Source organism: Canis lupus, chromosome 32 (genome assembly GCF_011100685.1).
Source record: "Canis lupus familiaris isolate Mischka breed German Shepherd chromosome 32, alternate assembly UU_Cfam_GSD_1.0, whole genome shotgun sequence".
NCBI classification, from domain to species: domain Eukaryota; kingdom Metazoa; phylum Chordata; class Mammalia; order Carnivora; family Canidae; genus Canis; species Canis lupus.
The window spans coordinates 7,590,311-7,615,399 of record NC_049253.1 but is presented as its reverse complement, the minus strand read 5'-3'; the positions used below and the strand labels follow the sequence as shown (position 1 = coordinate 7,615,399).

At 38.9% G+C, this 25,089-nt stretch overlaps 1 long non-coding RNA gene across 1 annotated transcript in view; it reads right to left on the bottom strand.

Annotated features, from left to right (window-relative positions):
• Positions 1–386: 386 nt before the first annotated feature.
• Positions 387–25,089, bottom strand: part of LOC119867208 — a 31,861-nt gene continuing 7,158 nt past the window's right edge. Inside the window, exons 4-5 of the long non-coding RNA XR_005382629.1 lie at positions 2,615–2,723; positions 387–1,141 (exon numbers count right to left, since the gene is read on the bottom strand). This is a non-coding gene — a long non-coding RNA (uncharacterized LOC119867208). The remainder of the gene's footprint in view (positions 1,142–2,614; positions 2,724–25,089) is intronic.

The window sequence follows — 25,089 nt, the reverse complement described above, 5'->3', positions numbered from 1 at the left end:
ATCAGATCATGATCCTGTGGTCCTGGGACTGGGTCCCACACTGGGCTTCCCACAGGTAGACTGCTTCTCCCTCTGCCTGTGTCTCTGCCTCTCCTTCTGTGTCTCTCATGAATAAATAAATAAAACCTTTTTTATTTATTTTAAAAAGTAAATTTTATTTTTTAATTTATTTATAAAAAAAAACTGATGAATCAGTGACCCCTACCTCTGAAACCAGTAATACATTATATGTTAACTAATTTAATTTAAATGTTTAAAAAATTTAATATAAAGAAATATATAAAATACTTTTTTAAAAACATGTATTTAATATGAAATTTAAATGGTTCTCTTTTTTAATAAAAGTCTACATTATCAGATGACCGTATAGGGCCCATCATTCTCCTTAGCCCACCATGCCTCCTAGTCTTGTAATCTACTCTCTAGAAACACCAAACTGCTAATGGTTTCAGTATGAGGTCACCCTGTTTCCTCCCACCCCACTACAAGCTGCTTTGTCACTTGATGACTATTTTCGTGCTTTTCTTACATCTGCAGGGACAGTCACTCCCTATGTCCTCTCATCTTTGAAGATTCACCTCAACCAACACTTCCTGAAAAAATCCTCCTTGATATCCTTTATCCCCATTCTCTTTTTCTCCACAACCTAAGTAAAGGACTCCTCCTTTGATGTCTCAAAATAATTGTGCAACTATCACTGTACAGTTATCATGGAAGCTAATACACACTTGTGTCATATTATCTACACTATAATTGAATTTTAATTATCTATTATATTATTTCTCTATTGCTGCTTGACAAATTCACCCAAAACTTAGAAGCTTTGAATAACAAAGGATTATTATATACAGAGGATTATAAAAGGCTGTTAGCTTGAAATTTCTACAGATTAGAAATTGGAGAGTGGCTTTGCCAAATAATGCTAACTCAGAGTCTCCTTAAGTTTCCATCACAATATCCGCTGGGGCCGCAGTCATCTGAAGGCTTGACTGGGACTGATGCATCTGCCTCCAAGCTCTCTCACATGACTGGTAGCGGAAGGTGTCTTCCTTGTTGGCTGTTGGCCAGAGGCCTCGGTGCCTCACCACATGGGCCTGTCCCTAGCACAACATGGCAGCTGGCTTCAATCAGAGTGAAAAATCTGAGGGAAAGAGAGAAACAGAAGTCACAGTGTCTTTAATGACGTAACCTCAGAAGTGACACACCATCATTTCTATATACTGTTGGCTGCACAGATCAGCTGTGATATGATGTGGGAGGAGACCAAAGGGCATGAATATCAGGGATCTTTGGCTGGCTTGGAGATCATTCTATCTCACCAGCCTAAATGGAGCCCTCTGTACCCTCAGCACTTGTTTATATTACTGTCTGCTTAACAGTTGGGGCTTAGCTCATTTTTGTTTAAATAATTGAATGAATAAGTAGATGTTAAGTCTATACATTTTAAATGCTCAATAACTGCTTATTAGCTAACTACCTCTTGCTACATAAGGCAAGAGGCAATAAGGTTTTATGTCTTAATTACAGAAGAATGTCTGAGCTCTCCAGACTTCAGGAAACCATTCTAGGACAAGGTAGGATATGGGTAGATATAGTGGATGGACAGAAGGATGGAAAGTTGGAAGGAAAGGATTTCTTCAGTTCTACTTCTAATTTATGAAGAAAGTTGTTTTGCTTCCTTATGTTTAAAATTTTCTAATTTCCTCCCCCACTCTTATTCTTTTTTTAAGATGTTATTTATTTATTCATGAGAGACACACACAGAGAGAGGCAGAGACACAGGCAGAGGGAGAAGCAGGCTCCATGCAGGGAGCCTGACGTGGGACTTGATCCCGGGTCTCCAGGATCAGGCCCTGGGCTGAGCCACCTGGGCTGCCCCCCACTCCTTTTCTTTAATGCTTGTTTCTTACAGCAAAGTGGCCGCTGGGATATTTTCAAGTAACTTTTAGAAAAACTCCATCGTCGTGTCTCTAAATTGAATAAATAATTAATTTTTAGTTTAATCTTTTGTGTGTAGTGCCAAATGGCAATATGTAAAAATCTAAGTTTCAAGAGTTGGATTCAACTTAAAGAGACTTAATTAATTTTTGTCCCTTCAGACATCAGAAATGGCAGCCTTTTGTTACTGTCTTTTTGCACTGTTATTGTTTTGGAGATGATGTTTGGTCCGTGTAGTTTGGTTATACAGATGTCCTCTGCCCTCACAGTTCAGTAGAAACTAGGTGTAAAGTGTAAGAAGCAAGAGTGAGAGAAAAAAAATAAATCTCTTTATTATGGTGCATAAACCTTCAGTGAGAGGGAGCTTTGCAGCTGCACAAGGAGAAAAATGCATTCAAAACTATAATGCCAGTGTGAATAATCCTTTCTCGAATGCTGCTTGCAGACTGCTCCAGCTTTGTCAGGTGAACTTGAACCGGGCCATCAGATTTGCCCCCATTCCCATTGCACACTCTGTCTATCACCCCGGGGCATTCACCATCTTGACTGTTGTTTAAAGAGAACAAGCAATCCATCATTGAACCAGGGAGTCACTTTCTCATAGAAAAGTAAAATCAGCATGTGACACTACTCAGCCCTAGTGTTTTGCAGATTAAAATGATACATGGCGACTCACGTGTTACTAGGAAGATTAAGTCGGTTATCTTGTTCCGCTGCTCAGACAAAAGAATTCCCCTCGAGCAGTAAGTGGGAGCTTTCCACAAGCCGAAAAAGTTGGACCCCCACTATACGGTGGTGAAACAGAATTTAACAGGAAGACAGAAAAAGAACGTTATTTACATCTCCACACCTTCCCTGTGGAAGATGGTACAAAGCAAAGTCCGTCCCAAAAGGGGGAGCTGTTAAATCTTTGTGGAAGCCTTTACAGTTTGAGATGCCAATTTTATGACCAGACACACACACACAATTTATTGTCTGACTGCCTCCTCAATTGATTTAAATATAGTGAAATAAATGAGCAGCCGCTGGCCCTGGGGCAGTTTGCTTCATAAGAGTAGGTTGCAAATCCTGCAGCTACAGTATCAAGTTATTAACACCGTTATTCCATTGTGTGATCTACACAGTAATAAAATTTTAAATGAATCTCATACAGAAATGAGCTCACAACAGACAGCCTTTAATTTGCCAAGCCCAGGCAAATATTTATCATATAACAGAAAATAGTATTTTCTTTTCATAATTGAATCTGTAACTGTTATATTTGCTTTTACAAAGTAATTTTCCAAAGGAGAAAGACAAAAATAAGTATCCAAGTGTTTGATTTTGGAATAAGTGCATTAATTGAAATTAACGTAGGAAAAATACATTTCTTTCTAATTAAATATTTTTGAAAACTTAAAATAATTTTAAGGCTTAATATATGGTTTGCCATTTAGATCTTAACCCTGTAAATGATGCAGGTTAAAGAGAAAGAGTATTGTGTTTTCTTTCGGGTTCTGATGAATTTTAGGAAACAACTGTTGTTGCCAAATGCTTTCTTAAAATACAGACCATTTTTCTAGTTGAAAGGATTTAGAATCAGAGAATGCCCTCTTCTGCTACTTCTAAGTAAATTTTCAAACATTGCTCATCTATAACCATCTATATGTCATAGAAGTGTTCTGTAAGAGTGAATGCCAGCACCGGAATATGTAGGCTTTCACTGCCAAGGACAGACACCAGATTCAACCTTCTTTTCCTACACAAATCACCAGAAAGGAGAAGGACTGTTTAAACACTTTTGTTAGACATTTGACATGGTCTTTTCCAAATAACAGAAGGACCCACAGCGACTGGCTTTGAGGGGCCGTGTTCCCAATGTGCTTTCAATAGGGAACATTCTCTCTGGGCTGAGCACCTGGATCATGTGCAACGTTCCCTTGGGCTGGACAGCAGTCACTGAGCCACCTGCATCAGAGAGGATGGTAGATGAGGGACGGGAGCCTCTGGCCAGCTGTAGCTTTCCCCAGCCTGCAGGGCATATTGGAGCAGGAGCCAGGCCAGGCCAGAGCAGCACATGGGCATCCATCTGAGTGGCTGTCCTCTTTGCCCCACCATAGATGAGTTAGCAAGAACCTTCAATGGGTATAAATAAAGGTTAAGAGCATTGGAGCCCGGGAGCCTTTGAAACTTGCCTGTGCAAAGACTCGAAGGCATACACTATTCTGACAAAGGCAGTTTAAAATATCAGAGTCCTAGGACTTTCAGACAAGCACCAAGGAAGATGACCTGAGACAGAGCTGGATACTAGAGTAAGCTTTACAATTCAGCATGGCCTCAACAACCTACTGCAAAACAGACCTAAGCTCATCCTCTTCCCCCCATTCCCTCTTGCCCCTCCACCTTAGCAGCACAGCCTCTGCACTGTCTGAGCCGAGCAAGGAGAGACACTCAACAAACAAAGATTATTCCTAGTATCTGGAGACAGTGTGATCACATACTTGACATCTCTAAAACTCTGCATCGCTAAATACTAGCTTTTTTTTTTTTTTTTTTTTTTTACACTCAAGTCTTGGTTACCAGAAAGAAGACTATTGCTTTATATTCGTCTATAGGCCGATAACAGTTTTGTTGTTGCTATTCAGTGGCTACACAGCAACTGATGACTGGGAGGTAGACAGCCTCAACATGCCCCGAATGTCAGGAGAATGCCAGACTTTGTCATCTGTAACCTAAAAATTAAGCTCAAATGCAGATCAAGATGAATTAAGTGCTTGGTCATTTGATGTATATCAACTATTTCACTGCCTTGATGGTTTTGAAACTGTGCCCCAAATGCCATGCTCAGAACATCTACCAACCAGAATATATCTCAAATGGTTTTTAAAAATAAACTGAAAAAGATACTTGAGGAAAGTTAATGTTTTATAAATTTTGAAGGTCAAGTTATCAAGAAAATATTGTTTTCAGGAAGCATTGGTATAGCTGATTATAGTTTGGTATAGCTGATTCATTGGTAAAGTAATTGCTAAAAGACAGAAGGGACCCTACTAGGAGGTTTGCATATTTACTGTAGTGTTTTCCATTGGAAGGATTAATTATCTATTCCACTCTGCTGAAAGTGGCTTCCCTTCTGCCCCTGCAAAATAACCTTACAGTGATTTTCTCTTTCAAACTCTAACAAAGTCATGTTTCTTATGGGAGAGGTAAGCCTCAGAGAGGCACCTAAATCTAAATTCAAACATGTGATCTTTAAGGAAATACACTTACTTTTTTTGTTGTTGTTTTAGAGAAAGCTGTTTAAAAATCCAGACTATGAATGGCTGCCTCTCAATTGGAAAGGTCACTTTGAGTGCACTGTCCACAACATTAACTAGAAATGACCCTTGTCATCACTCTCAGCATGTGGGACAGAAGAAACAAATGAAAAGACACACCCAAAAGATGGTTTCTAGAATAGGCCACTTGGATAATAGATGAGATGCTATACTCATGAGTTGCATGGGCCTCCTGAGGCATTGTTCCCACTGCGCATTGTAGTGTGCTGGGTGGCTTCAAGATTACAAGGCCACAGGGGACCACAGGGTCTCAACTGGGCCGCCATCCCAAAGCAATGGAAATGCCATCTAACTTTCAAATTTCCCAAGCTGAGAACACTCCTTTAGTAACATGCTTCAAGTTTTCCTGACAACGTTTGGCAAAACACATATTAAATTCTATGTGCATTTTTTGAGGCAATAAATCAAGAGAAATGTTTTCGTCAAATGATGTCCACACTGTTTTCTCCCCCTGCTATGTGACTGTTGTTAGGAGGGACTTCACTAAGCAAACTGTGCTCTGTTCTTGCCACAGTAAACAAAGAGTTAAGTTACAGAGCCAGCTGGTTGCTTGCCCTGGAGGTTAGAGAGGAAAGAGCAGCCTGCCTGTGCTTTTCTTCCCATATCACCAAAGTAAGCCTTACACACTCCCAACCCCATCTCCTGCCTCCTCCCGTCTGCCCCTTTCTACCTCCCTAAGACCAAAACAATTCAAATTAAAAAGCAAGGACTTCTGACACTGAAGTTATTCATGAGGCTACACCCATCATCTGGTCTTTCCTTTTCTGGGCAATACTTAAACATCAGTTCATGCTCAGTCCCTTCAGGTTCCACCAGCAGTCACTCTCATCAGGCCGCCTGGAAGGAGGGTGGAGGTGGTGAAATCACGTGAATGCACCCTAGCAGAAGAGTGGCACCTAGCCTTAGAGTTCCAGGATGTCAATAGGTATAAAAAGACACACCTAGTGGGTGCCTGGGTGGCTCAGTTGGTTAAGCGTCTGCCTTCGGCTCAAGTTTTGATCCCAGGTGTCCTGGACTCGAGCCCCACATAGGGCTCCCTGCTCAGTGGAGAGTCTGCTTCATCTTCTGCCCCTCCCCCTACCCACTGACATTCTCTTTCTCTCAAATAAATAAATAAAATCTAAAAAAAAAAAAAAAAACACCTAGGGACGCTGTTGTGAGGACTAGAGATAATGCACGAGAAGAACTTAGCACAGTAACCAGCACATTTTGGTGTTCAGTAAAGGAAAGAGTTTTATTATCATTATATCCATGCTCTTTCCACAGTGCTGTCCTGCAGAATCCATTTTTCCCAGTCCCACTCACGCTGATTTTGGCGGCCAAGCCCATTTACCTGTGTGTAACTTCAGAATCACCCCAGACACAAAAACAGTCCTGGTCCTAGGGACAAGTCATTTCTGATGGGGGTGGGAAGTGGAAAATGCAAATTACAGCACCAATAACAATAGAATTAGAGTCTATTCATATATTTACTGATGCTCAGTCATCATGATCATCACATCATCTTGGAATATAATTTAAACCATATCAAATTGCTGTTTTTAAGTCAGATTATTTGTCAATAATCTAATATTGGCAAATTCATATGATTTCAACCTAAATAATACCTGGATATGATCCTCTCATTTTCTCTCTCTCCAACCTCATTCCCAGATAATCCTTCGTCCTCCAGCCTCTCCTGACTGTGGTTCCCCAAATGTGACAAGCCATCCCAGGGCTCCTCCCTGTGCCTGCAGTACCTTCCCCTACCTCCCCCCTTGAAAATTCTTGTCAATCAAGACACTGCGCTTGTCACTTTTTCAGGGAGCCCTTCTCTGGCCGTTCTCCTCACACTCAAGCACACACACACACACACACACACACAGAGGCTCCATTACACCATCACAAACCTTTATGGTGGGACCTCAGTTGCACTGTAAATTCTTGTTTATGAATCTGCCTCCCCCATCAGATTATGAGCACATGAAAGCAGAGATGATGAGCTCATTTTATCAGCCTCAAGGCCTAGCCCAGCACTCGCTTGTTAATCAGACCTTGTTGAATGAAAGAAGGAAATCATTAAAAATCTTCAAGATTAATGAAGAGTGTAGTTTTATGATTGGCCCATTGTGGGATAACTCTTAGTATAATACAGTGTTTAACATCGTGCCATGCATATAGCACGTGTTCCATAAATGTTTGTGAACTGAATGAATGAATGATGGCAGGTGAAAAATCTCTTAATTAGATCCAGAGGGTCCTCTTTATTTGTACAATCCAAATAAGAAAGGCGTTCTCAGACACTGAAAAAGCTATGCCGACATCTTTGTCTTACAAAAGACTCATCTGAATGATAATGAGCATGGAAAATGGATTAGCTCTTGGGTGGACGGGGGGTTTTTTTTGTTTGTTTGTTTGTTATTTGTTTTGGAAGGTCTTTTTGGTCTACGTGCAAAAGTAAAAATGCTTGAGTGCTTCATCATTTAAGGAGATTCAGTTCCCTCTTATTTTCCATGATTTTGATTTTAATACTTATTTAATTAAGAAAATTAAATTATCTGTGAGAAGCAAATTAAAACTGGCAAAAACTAATGGTTCATTGTATTGTATTAATGTTGATTTTTATTATATTTTATATATCTGCTAATTAGATAACTCTGGAGAATTGATTACCATCTCTTCTTGGACCCTAGTGATAAGGCATAATTATCCCTAGGTGTACTTTACTACTGTGTGATCAAGAAGTGTTGGTAATCTAATTTTTTAAGATGATCAGCTGGGAAATCTGACTGGCTCAGTCAGAAAAGCATGTGACTCTTGATCTCAGGGTCGTGAGTTCAAGCCCGATGTTGGGAATAGAGATTACTTAAAAAAAAGATGATCAATATATATTGTTAATTCACAATATATATATTATATGTTATGCTCTAGATAAAGCATATGGATTATTTTAGAAATACAGAATGTCTAATTTATTGATCCTGGCTCAGAAACCATCTGTTTAAGTCTGTCTTAAGTGCATATTTTTCAAATCACATAAATTAAAGAGTTTACTTCCTTTTTAGCCTGAGCAGATAAGCATTATTGAGATTAAGGGCACATTGCAAAACTATAACAGGCACTTAAACTTGCTGTACCAAAATGCTACGATTGTTTCCTGACTTTTTCCTGATTAATCTCAGGATCATTCTTCATCACCCCCACCCAAGGGTTAAAAGAAGACTAATAGCATCAAGCCCAAAGATTTTAAGATTAGAAAAAGCACATGTGAAGTTCAACAACTGTGTCTGGTGCAGAGTATTCTGTAAATGGCTATTGTTGCTGCTGTTTTATACCATTATTATTATTTATCCACCACATTTTCATTCTCTAAACCAAAGCAGAGCCACACTTAAGTATCTTAGTTTTGCCTTGCTCTTGACCAAGGCTATTCCTATATGATTGCCAGTTGCTCTAATTCTTCTTTACTGATAGAATCTGCTTTCTGTATAGTTACCTCCCCATCATCCCACTGTTGTTTCATGGCATCTCCTCCATATTTTCTTTGATCCAATCTCTGCTAAAAGTCCATTCAACATCATCCTGATTATGAAAACATGTCTTTCCAAAAGCCTCTTATTCTGGTAACAAAGGATCACAAAATCATTTATGATCAGGGCTGCAGCATTGCCCAGCCTCAGAGGGTTCCATTCACCTGAAATCAACATGTATTAGTTTTCTATTGCTATTGACAAATTGCTACAAATGTAGCATCTTAATACAACACAATTTGTTATCTCCCAATTCTATAGGTCAGAAATCCAGAATGGTGTAGCTAGGATCTCTGCCCAGCAACTCACAAGGCTAAAATCAATGTGTCAGCTAGCTATGTTCTCATCTGGAGCCTAAGTCCCTCTTCCAGTCTCATTCCTGTTACTGGCAGGATTCAGCTCCTTGCAGCTATAGAACTGAGGTCCCCATTTCCTTGTTGGCTGTTAGCTAGGGATTGCTCCAGGCCACATGTGGCTGCTCTCCTGTCCTTGCGCAGAGCTCCCTCCACCTTCAAAGCCAATGGTACAGTGAAATTCTTCTCATGCTTCAAATCTCTCCGACTTCTGCTACCAGCTGTAGAAAACTTTCTGCTTAGAAAGGAGTCACCTGATTGAGTCAAGTTCACTATAATAATCTTCAGATCTTAAGGTCAGATTTTACATCTGCAAAATCTCTTTAGAGCGGTACCTAGATAAGTGTTTGAATAACCAAGGTATGAGAATCTTGGGAGGCCGTTTCTAAAATCCTGCCTACCACACAATGTGAGTTTAGTTCTTCTGATTTTGAGATGCTGAGTTTCATGCATGTTTTAAGGTTTTTAATTGGAAGGAACAGACACTCTTTGAAGATAATTGAGTCCGTATGAGATGATAAGGGAAGTAGTTGCATGTGAAAATCCAAGACCTGGAGCAGACAAAGGATCCAAGGATCCACAGCAGGTGTGAGTAAATTTTTGCTCTGGTGATTTTCCCCATAACATAACTTAGCCACTTCCCCTGATTGGCTCCCATCTGTCTTTCAAGTTTAAATTTCTAGAGTTTGCTTCTATCTAGGATGTAGAATACCAGAAGAAAAACATGGTTCCCACCTTAGCAGCCAAGAAAAGCTAGAAAATCTACAAATTGTTCTTGAGCCCATATAAGAGCTGAGGTTACAAGGCCACTAAATGAATTAAATCCCAAATAATTGCAAGCCCCTCCAAGGAGAGATAAGAAACACAAACTCTCTGACCTTTGGCAACACTTAAAAAGAAAGAGATGGCCACGATATAAGTCACTAAGAAAAAATTAACTAAAAACTTAATGAAGTCTTTAAAAAAATGATTTTATTTATTTATTCATAAAAGAGGCGGGGTGGTGGGCAGAGACCTAGGCAGAGGGAGAAGCATGCTCCATGCGGGAAACCCCAATGTAGGACTTAATCCAGGATCCCAGGATCATGCTCAACCACTGAGGCATCCAGGCGTCCCAACTTAATGAAGTCTTAAAGGACAAGTATGGACTAAAGTATGAGTTTGTAATAGCTGGGAGTCAAAAACACAAGGGGACTTTGCCGTAATTCACAAGTTCTTTTCCCCTGGAGTCTCATGAGAAAACCTAGGGACAGAGTAGGCATGTAGGAGGTGATCAGTGGTACAGACATATAGAAAATGTGGGGCTGTCACTGTGGCAAAAGTGTGAAAGCCCCCCCACCCCCCCAGCCACATGGGTCATTCTCTCATAAAAAGCAAAAAAGCCTAAACTTGCTGAAGGAAGGGGGCACACCTATTGCTTCTGGGAGCTGAATAAAAGCAAAAGCCCTATGCCCCTTAGCAAAAGCAGGAAAACTCTAGGACTCAGGATCCTGCACTGGTGTAAGGATAGGTATACTATTTCTGGGAATAAATAAGAAACTCTTTTCTATCCATGATTACAAATCAGAATTCAGCCCGCAAATACTGATAAAGCCCTGTCCTTGAGAATCAGGCCAAGGGTCTGCTGAAGACTGAAGCTATTCCAGAAAAATAATCCCGTTTCCCACCATAAGCCTACCAGACAGTAATAAGAAATGGTAGCTAATAGCTGAAGGAAGATAAAGCACATGTAAGAGAAACAGGCATACAGGAAGTATAGAAAGCTGAAGATAGAGCAGGAGCAATAAGGAAAACAAAAAACAAAAAAAACCCAACAACCGTCCACTGGCCCAGGCCCACCCAACTCCAGGCACGAAGAACAGTAGCCACCACTGCAGGAATTTAAAACTTACACTGCAGGGCACCTGGACAGCTCAGCCAGTTAAGCGACTGTCTTTGGCTGAGGTCATGATTTCAAGGTCCTGGGATGCAGCCCCAATGTCAGGCTCCCTGCTCAGCAGGGTGTCTGCTCCTCCATCCTGTTCATGCTTTCTCTCTCTCAAATAAGTTAATTAATTAAATCTTTAAAAAAACAATAAAAATAAAGCAAGCTTACACTGCAATGAAGAAAATGAGAGTAACAACAAAACCCAAACCCAGATGAGCTTCTGGCTAAACGAACTCAACCTCTGACATGAGAGCCTGATAAAAGAAGCATGCCCATTTTCAGATTTAAATATTCTTTAGGGCAGCCTGGGTGGCTCAGTGGTTTGAGTGCCTGCCTTCCACCCAGGGCGTGATCCTGGAGTCCCAGGATTGAGTCCCACATCAGACTCCCTGCATGGAGCCTGCTTCTTCTTCTGCCTGTGTCTCTGCTTCTCTCTCTCTCTCTCTCTCTTTCTCTCTCTCTGTGTCTATCATGAATAAATTTTTAAAAATCTTAAAATATGTATATATTCTTTAACTCAGCTTGTACTACTCTTCTACAAATGATGTCAAGACCGCTGAAATGATAAAAATTTTTAAAAAGCATAAAAAACATTTTTAACAAATAAAGCAATCAACAGAACTAGTTATCAGAGATGACCCAGATGTTGGAAGTATCAGTCAGAGATTTTTAAATCACTATGATTGATATTTAAAAGAATTAATAACAAAGGCTGATAGCATGTATGAGAACAGATAGGGAATTTCTGCAGAGACATAGAAACTTTTTTTTTCAAGTCGAATGGAAACTTTACATAAAGAAAAAAAAACACATTATCAGAGATGAAGAATTCCCTAGATGGGCTAATCAGCAGAGTGAGCACAACTGAAAAAAAAAGAACCAGTAAATTTGAAGATAGATCTGTATATATTATACAAACTTAAATGAAAAGAGTTAAATAGAAAAAAAGAGCTGTGTAGCAGTATCAAAAGAACTAATATATATGTAATTGGATTTCCAGAAAAAAAAAAGTAGTGGAGAATAAAGCAGATGAAATATTGAAGAGGCAATTTCTGAGAAATTTCCAAAATTAAAATCCAAAAACCCAGAGAATTCCCCAAAATAGAAATACCAAAAGAAGCCATACCTAGACACTTTACAGTCAAACTCCTGAAACCAACGATAAAGATAAAATCTTGAAAGCGACCAGCAGTGTGAGTAGGGTAAGATGGAGGGGATACAACATACAGAAGAACAGAGATAAGAATTATAGAAGATTTCTTGTCAGAAACTATACAAGTCAGAAGCCAATGGAGAAATATATTTGAAGTAGTGACGGGAAAAACAGTTAAATAGAATTCTATATCCAATGAAAATCTGTCTTAAAAATGAAGACAGAGGGGCAGCCTGGGTAGCTCAGCGTTTTAGCGCCACCTTTGGCCCAGGGCCTGATCCTGGAGACCCGGGATCGAGTCCCACATCGGGCTCCCTGCATGGAGCCTGCTTCTCCCTCTGCCTGTGTCTCTGACTCTCTCTCTCTCTCTCTCTCTCTCTCTCTGTGTGTGTGTGTCTCATGAATAAATAAATAAAATCGTAAAAAAAGAAAGACAAATATTTTAAAATAAACAATAGCTGAAGGCTTTCATCACAAGAAAAACTGTGCTACAGGAAATGTTAAAGGAGTTTCCTCATGCAGAAGTATGATACCAGACAGAAAGCTGAATCTACAAAAACCAGAGTGGCAGAAATGTTTACACTCAACTAAGTAATTAAGGAGAAATAAATAAATATAAATGTATATGTAAAGGATGATTTTCTTATTTGTAATCACTTAAGATAATTGTGTAGAGGGAACCCCGGGTGGCGCAGCGGTTTGGCGCCTGCCTTTGGCCCAGGGCGCGATCCTGGAGACCCGGGATCGAATCCCACGTCGGGCTCCCGGTACATGGAGCCTGCTTCTCCCTCTGCCTGTGTCTCTGCCTCTCTCTCTGTGTGTGTGTGTGACTATAAATAAATAAAAATTTTAAAAAAATTGTATAGAGCAAAAATTATAGCAATGTATTATAATAGCACAAATGGGTAGGTAAGAGTAAATTAAAAATAATTATTGTAAGTTTCTTATATTATACATGAAGTGAAATGATATTATTTGAAGATAGACTGTGATAAGTTCATGGTAGATATTGTAAGCTCTAGAGTAAACATTATGAAAAAGTCCAAATGGGAGTATAGTTACTAGTCCATAGCAAAGATGAAATGGAATCATAAAAAATAATCAAAAACAAGACAGAAAAAGAGGAAAAAGGAGAACAAATAGAAAACAACTAGAAAGATGGTAGATTTAAACCCAATCATACCAGTAATAGTGAAAACATGGATGTGGGGGGAATTTAACACCAAACACTAATCAAAAGAAAGCTGTAGTAGCTATAGTAATAACAAAATAGACTTAAAAGAAAAAAAAAACATTATTAGAGATAAAGAAGGATTTTGATTGGAATAGCATTGAGTCTATAGATCAAATTGGAAATCTAATAAAGTGTCTGACTCCGTTTTTTTTATTTTTTTAAAGATTATTTATTTTAAAGACAGAGAGCAGGGGAAGGGGCAAAGTGTGAAGAAGAGAGAGAGAGAAAGAGAAAATCTCCAGCAGACTCCCCACTGAGTGCCAAGCCTGGTACACAAGGCTTTATCCCATGACCCTGAGATCATGACCTGAGCCAAAATCAAGAATTGGCCACTTAACTGACTGAGCCACCCAAGTAGTGCCCCTCCATTTTTGATGTTTGATTGTTAACAGCTTTGAAGCCCCACCACTTTTTCTTACTTTTCTGCCCCCCATCTGGACAAGGTGACCAGAAAGCCCAGGTGCTTTTTCCTTTGGCACCAGCAGGAAGCAAATTCCAACTTATGGAAAGGGTTCTCAACCAGCACCACCCTCTAAACACCATAAAAAAACCTAAGCCCATTCTTTCAAGCCATTTTAGACGTGTTTGGAAGCCCAGGAAGTTTTATTACATGAGTGGTGCATATGCGGCACCATCAGTCTCAACATCCAAATTTTGCATCTGCAGGCTGGTCACAATAGGGAAAAATTGTCTATTGTGGCAACAAAGCAACTTCTGATCCATGAGTACCATACATCTCTCCATATATTTAAGTCTTCTTTAATGTTCCCATAAATATTTTCTAGTTTACATCATGCCTATCTTTCCCATATTTTGCTATATTTATCTTTGAGTAGTTGTATTTTTATGCTATTGCACAAAGTATTATTTTATTTATTGTTTTCTGTTTCAATTTCCAATTGTTCTTCAATAGGTCATAGAAGTATAACTGAAGTGCCATCAGCAAGATGGCAGGGTAAATGTTCTCCACCTTTATCTCTCCATGGTACATCAATTTTGGCAGTCACTCACAGACAAGAGTCCATTTATGGGAGTCCAGGAGTCCAGCAGAAAGGAAGCATACCATTATAGCAGAAGAATCCAAGAACAGTTGCATTGAAGAGGGTAAAAGGAACAGTATCACATTGCCTCACTCTACCCCCAAGGTAGGATGGGTCAGAGCCACATGACGACTCTGCAGGCATGATTTCTCCCATAGGGAAAACTGAGAACATGTGACTCAAAGCCCAGCTTCCCTAGCCATGCTGGATGCTACCCAAGAGACCTACTTCTTTCTCACCTTGCCCAGATTACAGAGGTGATCTGCAAGTCTAAGGGGTTGGAAGAAGTTAAGAGTATAGCAGCCAGGGCTCTGAACTCATCAAAGAGGTCCTACTGCTTCATGGTTCTTCTACTAACCAATTCACAAACTCTGTTAGGAAGCCCACTCACAAAAGACTGTGGAGACCTCAAATGTGCAGCCCCCAACTGCCCCATATCCATCCCGAAGGCTCCCCATGCATAGCCCTACACTCCTCTCTCCCTGGAGGGCCAGATACCATAGACAGTGAGGAGACTTTGCAAATGACTGCAAGCAAGCTCAGAAAGCCAGACTAACTCTAGGAGATTAAAGAAGACTCCCAAGCATTTCAGGGCACCGCCCACAGCACCCAGCCTGATTTTGCAGGATTGAGAGAAGTCATTCAATCTTAGTTATTTCCCCTAAGAGCAAAAAGTGTAGAGTAGCCACCCCCACAGAGGAGGTCTGAAACAGCTCCAGAATCCCTAGCTGGACTAACATGTGAAGGTATCACTCTCCAAAAACCAGTCAGTAAAGCCTGGAGGAGATAACCACTTCTTCAAAAGTGAAAACAGCAATGTAAGACTTCAAGGAACATGAAAATCTAGGGAAACACAACACACCAAAGGAACACAATAATCTTCCAGCAACTGACCCCAAAGAAATGGAGATCTATCAATTGCCTGACAAAGAATTCAAAATGATTGTTTTAGGAAGCTCAATGAGGGCAATTCAATGAGTACATAGTTCATGCTATGAACTCAGTAAAAAATATATATAAAAATAAAACGAGAATTTCAACAGAGATATAAACTATCTGAAAGAGAAATTAAGAAAGGAATCTCATTTACAATAACATAAAAAAATAGGGACGCCTGGGTGGCTCAGTGGTTTAGCGCTTGTCTTTGATCCAGGGTCTTATCCTGAAGTCCCGGGATAGAGTCCCGGGATCGAGTCCTGGGATCAAGTCCCACGTCCGGCTCCCTGTATGGAGCCTGCTTCTCCCTCTGCCTATGTCTCTACCTCTGTGTGTGTGTGTGTGTGTCTCTCATGAATAAATAAATAAAATCTTTTAAAAAAACACACAAAAATAAAATTCCTAGGAATAAATCTAAGGAGGGAAAAAAATCTGTACTTTGAAAGCCATAAGACACTGATGAAGAAATTGAAGCCTCAAGTACATGGGAAGATATCCTGTGTTCTTGGATTGGAAGAATTAGTATTGTTAAAATGTCTATACTACCCAAAGTAATCTATAGATTCAATGCAATCCCTGTGAGAATTCCAATGGCATTTTTCATAGAATTAAAAAAAAAAAATCCGGGGATCCCTGGATGGCTCAGTGGTTTAGCGACTGCCTTCAGCCCAGAGCGTGATCCCGGGGTCCTGGGATCGAGTCCCACATCAGACTCCCTTCATGGAGCCTGCTTCTCCCTCTGCCTGTGTCTCTGCCTCTCTCTCTCTCTCTCTCTCTCTCTCTCTCTCTCTCTCTCTCTTTGTGTCTCTCATGAATAAATAAATAAAATCTTTAAAAAAAAAAGAATTAAAAAAAATCCTAAAATTTTTCTGGAACCACAAAAACCCCAAATACCCAAAGCAATCTTGAAAAGAAGAACAAAGTTAGAGGCATCACATTTCCTGATTTCAAGCAATATCACATAACCATAGTAATCAAGGATACGGTATCATTTTATGATTTTATGTCAGTGCCATACAAACAAACACATAGACCATAGAACAGAATAGAGAGTCCAGAAATAAAATACAGGCAACTAATCTTCAGCAGTGGTACAAAGCATGCACAATGGAGGAAGGATAGTCTATTCAATAAGTGGTTTTGGAAAAACTGGACATCCACATGCAAAAGAATGAAACTGGACCTCTATCTTATTCCACTCCCCAAAATTAACTTGAAATAGATTTTAAAAGCCTTATGTATAGATCTGAAACTATAAAACTCCTAGAAAAAAATATATGGGAAAAGTTCCTTAAAATTGGTCTTGGCAGTTTTTTGTTTTTGTTTTTTTTTTTAATAAGAAACCAAAAGCACAGGGAACGAAAGCAAAAATAAACAAGTGGGCTACATCAAACTAAAAAGGAAAGGGAAAAAATCAACAAAAATTAAAAACAACCTAGTGAGTGGGAGAAAATATTTGCAAACCATATATCCAATGAAGGGTTAATATCCAAAATATATAAGGGACTCCTACAACTCAATAGCAAAAAACAAGTAAGTAAAGAAGAATACTATTTTAAAATGAGCAGAAGAACTGACTAGACATTTTCCAAAGAGGATATACAAATAGGCAACAGGTATATGAAAAGATGCTCAACATTACTAACCATCAGAGAATTGCAAACCAACCAAAATATCATTTCACACCAGTTAGGATGCCTAGGACCAAAAAGATAAGAACTACCAAGTGTTGGTGGGGACGTGGAGAAAAGGAAACCCTTGTACACTGTTGGTAGGATTGTAAATTGGTATAGCCATTAGAGAAAAAGTATGGAAGTTCCTCAAAAAAAAAAAATTAGGATTGCTATATTATTGAGCAATCCACTTCTGCGCATATATTCAAAGGAAATGAAACCAGTAACTTGAAGAGATATCAGCATTCCCATGTCCATTGCAGCATTATTCATAATAGTTAGGATATGGAATTAACCTAAATGTACATCTACTGATGAATGGATAAAGAAGATGTGAGACAGAAAATGCAATATTACTCAAGGAAATCCTGCCATTTGGAACAATATAAGTGAAACTGGAGGGCATTACACTAAGTAAAATAAACCAAAGACAAATGTTAGATGATGATCACTTATATGTGGAATCTTAAAAAAAAAAAAGTTAATTTAGTAAAAACAGAGTGTAGAATGGTGGATCCCAGGAGCTAAAGGTAGGATAAGTGGGCAAATGTTGATAAAAGAGTACAAGTTATAAGATGAGTAAGTTCTGAGGGTCGAATGTAAGGCATAGTGACTATAGTTAATACAGTATGCATATTTGAAATTGGCTAAGAGTAAATCTTACGTGTTCTCACCACAAAAAGAGAAAAAGAGGGGCACCTGGTTGGCTCAGTCTGTGGAGCAGGCAACTCTTATTCTTGGGACTGTGAGCTCAAGCCCCACATTGAGTGTACAGATTATATATATATATAATATACATGTATATATTTATATATATATATAAGTTTTAAGAGAAGTATACTTGACTTCTGCAGTATGTGTTTATATCCTCTGATCCTTTTCAATTATCTTAGTTCTAGTAGCTTATTTATAAGTAATCATGTCACCACTGAAAACTGGTATTTTACTTCTTCCCTTCTAATCTTTATGCCTTGAATTTCTATTTCTGGCCATTATCACTGATTAGGAAATCCAGTATAATATTGAATATAAGTGATGAGAGTAAACATCCCTGCTTTGTTCCCAGTCTTAAAAGGAAAACATACAGCCTTTTATTGCTAACTATAATAATGGTAGGTTTTTTTGTTGGGGTCTGTCATTGGGTTACCAACATAATTTCTTTCTATTCCTAGTTTCCTGGGAGCATTTCTGATGAATTAATGTTGAATGTTGTCAAATGCTTTTTCTGCATCTATTAATAATTATGTGGATTTTCTTTTTTAGTTTTTTTTTAATATGGTGAATTACACTGGTAAATACTCAAATGCTGAGCCAACTTTGCACTCCTGGGATAAGCCCTATTTGATCCTGATGTATTTTATATATATATTGTTAGATTCAACCTACTAAAATTTTGTTAAGCTGTCTTGTGTCAATATCCATCAAGAATATTTATTTATTCACTAAACAAAATAAATATTTAATAAAATGAACTATAAAACTAATTATCTAATAAAATAAGTTTCTTTTATGATAATATCTTTGTCTGATTTTATTTTATTTTATTTTTTTGTCTGATTTTATTATCAGGGCAATCCTTGCCTCATAGAATGAGCTGAGAAGTATTCCAATCTCTTTTATCTTCTGGATATGTTTGTGTAGATTTGGTGTTATTTCTTCCTTAAATGTTTGGAAGATCTTGTGAGTAAAAACCAACTGTGCCTGGACTTTTGTTTTATTTTTTGTTTTATCTTTTGTGGGAAATTTGTAAGATAACACATTCAATTTCTCTAACAGATATAGACCTGACACAAAGAGAAAAGTAGCCATGTTCTGGTATGATTCATCTGGTACAAAGTAGCTCTTTAAGGAAATAGAGATTGTCTTTCTGGTTCTATCTTAAAGATTTAAAAGAGTGAGAATCTGTTGTTTAGTAGATACTGAGTTTCTGTTTGAGTTGATGAACAAATTCTAGAAATGGATAATGCTGATGGTTGCACAATATTGTAACTGTATTTAATGCTGCTAATTGTACTTCAAAGTGGTTAAAATGGTAGATTTTATGTTAAGTATATGTTACCAAAATAAAAAAGTAATATGTGTTCAATGTCAAAAAATAGAAAATACCAAATAAACCAAAGTTATACATTTTTAAACATTCATAACCCTAACAGACTACTGTTAATATTTCAAGTTTGAATGTGGGACACCTGGATGGCTCAGTGGTTGAGCATTTGCCTTTGGCTCAGGATGTGATCCCAGGGTCCCAGGATCAAGTCCCACCTCAGGCTTCCTGCAGGGAGCCTGCTTCTCCCTCTGCCTATGTCTCTGCCTCTCTCTCTGTGTCTGTCATGAATAAACAGTCTAAAAAATAAATACATACACATACATAAAGTTTGAATGTCTTCATCTATAAAACAGAAATAATAGTGCCTACATCATTACAAGGGTTATTGTGAGGCTCTTACACAATAATCCATGTAAAAGACTTAGCAATGGCCTTCACATATAGTAAGCCCATGATGAAATTTAGCTGTTACTATGCCTATTATGTGATAATTTTACACACATTATTATAATCTGCTCCTTTTAATCTAATGGTATATTGGGAAGATGTTTCAATGTGAATAAAAAGACACATAATATCTTATTCCTGTGCCTTCCCCCAGTGTAAGAAAATTAATTCTGGTGCATAGTTTAGCTACAAGGCTATTATTTACTACAGCAATGTGTAAACCAAAGAAAAACCGGAAATACTTTGAATATCCTGTGATAGGAAATATAGCTACAATCTAGGGTTTGAACCAAGAGTTCAAAAAGGCTAAAGAAAAAAAAAAAAAAAGGCTAAAGAACGTACTCAGAATTACATAGAGAGCTCAAACCCAAACCAAACTCTTTCATTACAAATGATGTGCTTTTCTCTCAATATACTCCTTTTGATTATCAAACTATTAACCATTAGTATAGTATAGGCAAGAAGGTCTTTTGTTAGACGTTGAATTTTTTGAGAGACTTTTTTTCAGCTTGCAGGAATTCTCATTCTCTCTTCTATCTGTTGTCACAGCAAAAGGCCACTGTTAGAACCTTCTTCCAACACATGCACCTGCTTTATTCTCAGATCAGCAACTGATCGGGACACCTGGGTGGCTCAGTGGTTAAGCATCTGCCTTTGGCTCAGGGAGTGATCCTGGAGTTCTGGGATTAAGTCTCACATCGAGCTTCCTGCATGGAGCCTGCTTCTCCTTCTGCCTGTGTCTCTGCCTCTCTGTGTCTCTCATGAATAAATAAATAAAATCTTTAAAAAAAAGTTTTTAAAAAATTAGCAACTGATCAGGAGCCTTATGCACACCAGATGTTTTGAATATGTGGTCATCTTATCCTGGGAGACCTTTTGTCAAATTGCCCTTCGTAGTTCTAAAGTCCCCTTAATACTCAAAATATATTTAATGACTTTATCCCCTTTTCATAAAAAAATAAAATAACAGGGGTGCCTGGGTGGTTCAGTCTATTAAGCAAGTGACTCTTGTTTTGGCTCAGGTCATGATCTCAGGGTCATGCTATAGAGCACTGAGTGGGGCTCTGTGCTCAGCAGGGAGTCTACTGAGATTCTCCTTTTCCTTCTGCCCACACATTACCCCTGCTCATACACAATCCCCCCTCCTCTCAAATAAATATTTTTTAAAAAGTGAAATAAGGGCGCCTGGGTGGCTCAGTAGGTTAAGCGTCCGCCTTCAACTCAGGTAACCATCTCAGGGTCCTGGGATCAAGGCCCCTGGTGGCTCCCTGCTCAGCAAGAGGTCTGCTTCTCCCTCTGCCCTCCCTCCCTGCTCCTGTGCTCTCTCTTTCTCAAATAAATAAATAAAATCTTTTAAAAGATGAAATAGCACATCGTAAATTATTTTCAGGTAAGTCCCACCATTATCACTGTGCATCTTCCTTAGAAAGAAAAAAGCTTCGCAACACAGCAACAAATGGAATGGAATGTTTGTCAAGTTCCTTTGGGTAATTTTTTTCTCCAAAAATTATACCAGCTTACTATTTAATGTTTATTGAAAAACCAAGAGTCACTTTGACTAAAATGAAGAAATGAAGTTAGGATTGGATGATTCCATTGCCAATCTTATTTGCCTGAGCAGAAGCATCAAGATGACTTGAAGGTGACTTTGAAGAAGATGCCAGGTTAAGGGAAAACCCTACTGGAGAATCTAGATTTGCTTAAATAGATGTGAAAAAAAGAAATTTCCCAAGGAAGGGGTTGAAACTGATTGGATTAATCTGAATGTTCAGAAGCAGAAAATAAAAGGGCAGTAAGATTACCCCATGACAGGTCACCAGGTCTCTTGGTGTCCTGAAATCACTGCCCTCTTTATTTGTTGTTGAAGCAAAGTAAGGCATGATTTAAAGAAAAGGATAAGGGGCACCTGGGTGGCTCAGTTGGTTGTCTCCCTTTGGCTCAGGTCATGATCCTGGGGTCCTGGGATGAAGTCCCACATCCGGATCCTTGCTCAGTGGGGAGCCTGCTTCTCCATCTATCTCTGCCTGCTGCTCCCCCTTGCTTGTTCTCTCTCACTCTCTCTCTCTCTCTCTCTCTGTGTGTGTGTGTCAAATAAATAAAATCTTAAAAATATAATAAAAATAAAATAAAGGAGTCATTCCCCAATTTGGCAAGTGCCAAATATACACCCTGACAGAAATTTAGGAGACTCATCTTGACCGTATTTCATGTGTTTATTGGCTATTTTTAATTACCTAGGTGATATAAACTTCAATATTTTATACCCTATTGTATATAGTACAAAAAAAGGGCCCTTCACACTCCACCAATCTATCCCATTCCCCAATGGGAATTCCCCTACTATTATTATTTGGTGTATATTCTTTCATATGCTTTTCTATGCTCATAAGAACAAATGGGTATAGATAAAAAATATGTTGATATTTTTATTTAGGTTGGATGATTTTTAATGCCTGCATTAAGCTTTGCACTGGCAAAATCCTGCATTACAATGGCAAAATCCACAAAGTTAATTCAGCAGCAGCTTGAGAAAGAACTCGACACTTGAGTCACCTGTTCTGCTGTCCCTGCACACTGGACAGTTCCAGTACTGCCTGCCTCCCCCGTGCCTCACCTCCACCCCGCTCAGCTGGGAAGGAAAGGCAAAGGATCTAAGTTCTCACAGGTGCCCCTCAAAGCAGAGTTCCTGGAATGCGGTGCCAAGGGTGGAAGAGCACTGGCTTCGCTGACATCCAGGCCCTGGAGACATGGCAAGCTAAAATCTCCTGAGGACAAATCCAAAGTGCAGGACATGAATGTGTGTGTGTGTGTGTGTGTGTGTGTGTGTGTGTGTGTGTGGCTGACAGTTTGGAAAAGGGTGTGGTAGCCTGGAGCTGATAAAGAAGGGGTGCAGAATGTAATTAGAAACATTTTCTTGTCCTGAAAACACATTACTGTTGAAAGTAACTTGGAATATTTTTAAGTTTAGTTCTCCCTCATTGCTTTCTAGTCACTTATTCAACGTGTGTGTCTTCCCTTTGCTAAGGTGTATGTCACATTCCTTTAGCGTATACTTGATGTAGGGTCACAGTCTTTGTGACCATAACAAGTAGGTCCACATGGAGAGGATATTATCATGAGAGTATTGTTATCGTCTGAAAAGTTTATCCTCCGCTTATGTGTTTTGGTCCCTTTGCCTGAAAACAAACTTCTCTGTGTATGGAGCCAGTTGGTTTCCAGTTTCCCTTGACATTCATGGGCAGCACATCATCTAGTCCTTTGTGAGTTCCCAGATATGTGGTTATAGTTACAATGTGATCTTCGGACATGTGAAGACAGGTAGAAAATAGCAAGGTTATGTTGACAGTGGATCTGTTCATCAGCTTGGTGACTTGTCACACTCCAGGCTCATAGCACTTAGGCTTCAAAAACATGTCTTGAACCCTGGGACTCATTCCCAAATGACAGAATTGTAAATGCTAAATCCCCAAATGCCAAGGGTCTAGTGTGTTCTAGTGGTTTCTTAACTGGGGAGTAGTATATGGAGATTTGGAAACTCTTATGTTTTTCTAGATGGCTGAGGGCTCCTGGGCTATGTTCATGTGCTGTTTGACCAGCCCCTATTTTGTACTCTTAACTAGAATGCTATGGAACACGTGTGAATAAAAAAAGTTCTCTATCAAAAAAAAAAGGTTGAGGGGCACCTGGGTTGCTCAGTAGTTGAGTGTCTGCCTTCGGCTCAGGGCATGATCCTGGAGTTCCAGGATCGAGTCCCACATCGGGTTCCCTGCATGGAGCCTGCTTCTCCCTCTGCCTATGTCTCTGCCTCTTTGTGTCTCTCATGAATAAATAAATAAAATCTTTTTTAAAAATTTAAAAGTTAAAAAATCAAAAAAAAATTTTAAAAGTTAAAAACATGTAAAAAGTTGGATAATTCCATATATAATATTCTACAAGTTGATGTTTTCATCTACTAAAATATTGTTGACAATTTGCCTCTTGCCTGTTTTGCCCAAGGCAGACTTTTCCAGGAATAATGTAAATGAGAAGCGTGACTATAGCTAATTCAACCCTCTGGCAAAGAGGCCTCCCAAATTATATACACGTAGTTTAACCAAGGTCATCTGGAAATAATCCTTCATATTTGTTTTTATTGTCTTATTCTTATTCCTGAATGCTCATCCCAGACTGGTGCCAAATTGGTTGCATCAGAATCATTTTAGTTCTTTAAAAAAACATAGATTCTGGGCTCTAGCTTCAAAAAGTGTCATCCATAAGTCCTGGGAAAGGGCTGAGAATCTATAAATTATAACACCAGTGATTCTGGTGATCAGCCAATTTTGCAGACAATGAAACCATCGGTGTTCCTGGAGACCACATTGCTGATATAAGTAATGGAAGATGAGCTTGTGATCATCCCAGCAAGTCAGTTCACTTAGCAATATTCCATTATTTTTTGATGGTGTATAACGTTCCAGCACATGAATGCACCATGCCTCATTTAACTTATTCCCTTCTAATAAACATTTAAATTGACTCCAAGCTTTTTATTTTATAAGCAACACTATAATAAACATCCATGTGTGTGTGTGTAAAGACAGAGAGATAATGAGAGAGTTTCTGTAGGATAACTTCCTAAAAATGGAATTTCTGGTTCTAAGAGTACATGCTTTCTGATTCTTGAAACAATCCCTTCAAAACCACATTACATAGACTCCTGTCTTTTTTCATGATATATTATCAAAGGATGAAGTATTTTATTTCATCTCTCAAAAACTTATATTAATTACAGTTATTAACTATAAATAACCTCACTCTAAAGTCAATGGTAGTGGGACACCGGGGTGGTTAAGCATGGGACTCTTGATCTCTGCTCAGGTCTCTATCTCAGGGTCATGAGCTCAAGGCCCTTGCTGGGCATGGAGAATACTTTAAAAAAAGAAATTAAGTCAATGGTAGTTATGATTATTCTACATTTTTATTAATATGGATTTTCCTTGATATTTCAATAGAACTCATGTTATTTCTGAAATAACTAAAATTCTAAAGCCTGTAAAATTTTTATACTTAAAATATCATGTACATTTGGTACTCAACTATTTCAAGAAAATAATAGTGACCATTTATTAGGACTTACTGTGTGCCAAACACATGAATGATATGTATTAGCTCATTTTACTCTGTTAGAAATAGGGAACTAAGGGACACCTGGGTGATGCAGGTGGTTAAGTGTCAGATTCTTGATTTTGGCTCAGGTCATGACCTCAGGGTCCTGGGACTGAACCCCATGTTGAGCCCCCTTGTTTAGTGGGGAGCCTACTTGAGGATTCTCTCTCTCCTTCTCCCCCGCCCCCCGCTCACTCTCTCTCTTTTTAAGATTTTATTTATTTATTCATGAGAGACAGAGAGACAGAGACAGAGACAGAGGCAGCGGGAGAAGCAGGTTCCATACAGGGAGCCCGATGTGGGACTCGATCTCAGTACTCTGGGATCATGCCCTGAGCTGAAGGCAGACGCTCAATCACTGAGCCACCCA